This window comes from Elephantulus edwardii, unplaced genomic scaffold, assembly GCF_000299155.1.
Source record: "Elephantulus edwardii isolate Elephantulus edwardi_28Jun2011 unplaced genomic scaffold, EleEdw1.0 scaffold00048, whole genome shotgun sequence".
Lineage (NCBI taxonomy): Eukaryota > Metazoa > Chordata > Mammalia > Macroscelidea > Macroscelididae > Elephantulus > Elephantulus edwardii.
In genome coordinates, this window is record NW_006399798.1 from 6,302,622 (window position 1) to 6,305,866 (window position 3,245).

General features: G+C 49.9%; 2 pseudogenes; one reads left to right on the top strand and one right to left on the bottom strand.

The window, feature by feature from the left end:
• Positions 1 to 153: 153 nt before the first annotated feature.
• LOC102845681 lies at positions 154 to 657 on the bottom strand (annotated as a pseudogene).
• Positions 658 to 795: 138 nt separating this feature from the next.
• On the top strand, positions 796 to 2,776 carry LOC102850975 (annotated as a pseudogene).
• The last annotated feature ends 469 nt before the right edge of the window (positions 2,777 to 3,245 follow it).

A 3,245-nucleotide genomic window follows, 5' to 3' on the forward strand; every position in this document is an offset into this window, starting at 1 on the left:
AATATACTTACCAGTAATGTTAATGCTCACCCACAGCTCTTCTGGGAGGATCTAAATCGTTGAAGCAGAAGCTTATTTTTAACTTTCTAAATACTGTTTACTGAAACTCTGGGAAAGACAGGGAATAGGTATGTGAATGCTTGAACATCAAGCCTAAGAATGCATGCTGACAACAGCCACATACAGGGCCAGTGTGCTGAGGACCAACAGCCCCGTCACCACTGTGCTGACTGGTAATGCTGTCCAGCTGTCCAGGGAACAGAGGTGGACAAAGGCCTTGTAGACATAAGGAACATCAGCAGGAGGACGGCTGGGCAGAAGGGATGGTACAGGTCATAGCGAGTTCTCATCCAGCCCTGGACGGATGCAAGGATGGGCCAGACTGATGTTGGAGTCGATGCTCATCTGGATGTATTTCCAGTCAAACTTGATACCTCAGGCTCCGAACCAGAGCAGATGGAGCAGGACTTTATGAGCCCAGCGGTGGCCTAGCCCAGGGCAGCAACCATGATCCTGTACTCCTCCTTGCCAGCATTCCGGGGCATGATAAAGTTCAGGCCTATCAGGTTGGCCACATCCACACTGGCCTCATGAATTTCCAAATGAAATCAAAGATGCCGCCTTCCCAAGTGGAAAGAACGTGGCTGGGAACAGCATCTTAACAAAACTGCACAAAGAGGTAGGTGACCCCTTCCTGGATGCATTTCTAGAAGGCTTTGTACTCAGATAGACAGCTGCATTTATATGTAATGCAGTAGGAAAAGTAGGCGAGGGTGAAACAGTTCCCAAAGGGTCATGATGCTGACCACCTGGTCCAGCAACGTGGGGTCTTGAGGTGGAGCCTCTTTATGAGAGACCCTGCTGATGCCATCTTTACCATAGCTAGAGACTAGTGCCCACCTGTCTCCACTACAGCCCATGAAGCCTTCTGAAGACTACAGCTTTCAATACAAGCTACATCTCAACATCAAGAAAGCAAAAATCCTCCCAACTGGACCAATAGGCAACATCCTGAAAGATGAAGAAAAGGTTTAGGTTATCAAATATTTTATTCTACTTGGATCCACAATCAATGCCCTTGGTATTGATACCCTTGGTAACAGCAGTCAAGAAATTAAAAGACTTTTATATGTATGACAACAACCTGGAACAAAGGGTGCATGGCAGGGAGGGCTGAGGGAGGGGGAGGGGTGTTGGTGGTTCTATGCTGTCCAGTCGACTACAACTCAGCAACTCCATGCACAACAGCTCTGAGCCTTACCCTGTCCTGAGCCAATCTCACAGTCGCTAACACACTTCCCCTCATTTCTTCAGTTATTTTGTCAATCCACCTCTGGGGGGGTCTTCAAGCATGATATCCTTCTCCAAACACTGGTTCAAAAAAAGCTCAAACTCATTGCCATTGAGTCAGAACTGACCTATCAATGACCCTCCTAAGGGTTTTCAGAGGCAGTAAGTTGTGCAGGAGGAGACGGTCCACCTTTTTCCTGAGGAGCACATGGTGCTCTTGAACTTGGGTTAGCGGGGCAACTACTTAACCAATCTTGCAAAAAGGAGAAGGGGTCCACACTAGCTGGATTAAAATTTAGTCTGTGAAAAATAAGAAGGAAAAGCACATAAAAAATGTAAATTAACTTTTGTTTTTCTCCAGAGAAAACACCATGGGGATGATGCTAAAGCAGCAGGTGGGCCCTGAGGCCCCAGGGGCCTGGGGTGGGAACCCGCAGCAGCTTCCGTGGAGGCCTCAGCAGTGGTCTGCGGGGTGGGGTGGGGTGGGGTGGTGGTCATGGCAGCTCTGTGGGGTTGTGGCCGTGGACAGGGCTGCAGGCCTCAAGGAGGCAAAGTCGAGAATGAGGAATGGCTTCCTGTCACCAAGCTGGTCAAAGATATGAAGATCAAGTCTTTGGAGGAGATCCAGCTCTTCTCACAGGCCATCAAGGAGTCTGAGGTCATTGACTTCTTTCTGGGGATGTCCCTCAAGGATGGGGTCTTGAAAATCCTGCCTGTGCAGAAGCAGCCACGTGCAGGCCAGTGATCAGGTTCAAGGCATTCATCGCCATTGGAGACTATGATGGCCACTATAGTGGCCTATAAAGGTTTGGGCATTAACTGCTCCAAGGAGGTAGCTACTGTCATCTGTGAGGCTGTTATCCTGGCCAAGCTCTCCATTGTCCCTATGCGGTGTGGCTACTGGGGGAACAAGATAGGCAAGCCTCACACCATTCCCTGCAAGGTGACCCGGCGCTGTGGCTCTGTGCAGGTGCACCTCATCCCTGCATCCCCAAGGCACTGGAATCATCTTGGCCCCTGTGCCCAAGAAGCTGCTGCCGATGGCTGGAATTGACCACTGGTACACCTCACCCTAGCTCTGGTGGCCTACTGACAAGAAGTTGTGCTACAATCCCAAAGGCAAGTGGTTCAAGACCACCAGCTGCTCCATGGGAGAAGGATGGGAAATTTCCTCCAGTGCAATTAACTAACTGCCTCTGAAAACCCACCAGAGAGTCAGCTATGGGTCAGTTCTGCCTCTATGGTACAAAACAACACCCAACACAGAGCCAGGGGCTACACAGCTACCCTGGGAACCTTCACCAAAGCCACCCTTGATGCCATTTCTAAGACCTACAGTTACTTGACCCTGGACCTCTGGAAAGAGACTGTGTTCACCAAGTCTCCCTACCAGGCACTCCCTGACCATCTTGTACAGACCCACACCAGAGTCTCCATGCAGAGGACCCAGCCTCGAGCTGTGGCCACCACATCGTGGATTTCATAGAACAGAAATAAAGTGAATTAAATTTTTTTTAAAAAGTAAGTGAATTTAGAAAGTAAGGGCTGTTAAGGGAGGGAAAAAGGGAGAGTCTTACATGTTGGTGGGACAACATGTCCAGACATGTCCTTAGAGGATTAAAAAATGGCTTCAGCTAGGTAGAACAAAACGGCTCCCAACAATGTGCCATCGAGTCGCCTGCGACTCATAGCGACCCCGTGTACAACAGCCCTAAACTCCGCTCTGCCCTGTGCCAATCGCACTGTCTCCAACACACCCATCCCGATTACCCCAGTCACCAAATCAATCCACCTCATAGAGGGCCTTCCTCTCCTGCGCTATCCCTCCACCCTCCCAAGCATGATGTCCTTCTCCAAGGACCCGTCTCTCCTCACAACATGTCCAAAGTATGTTAGACAGAGCCTCAGAATCCTTGCCTCCAAGGAGCCACCCGGTTTAACCCTTTCCAGGACAA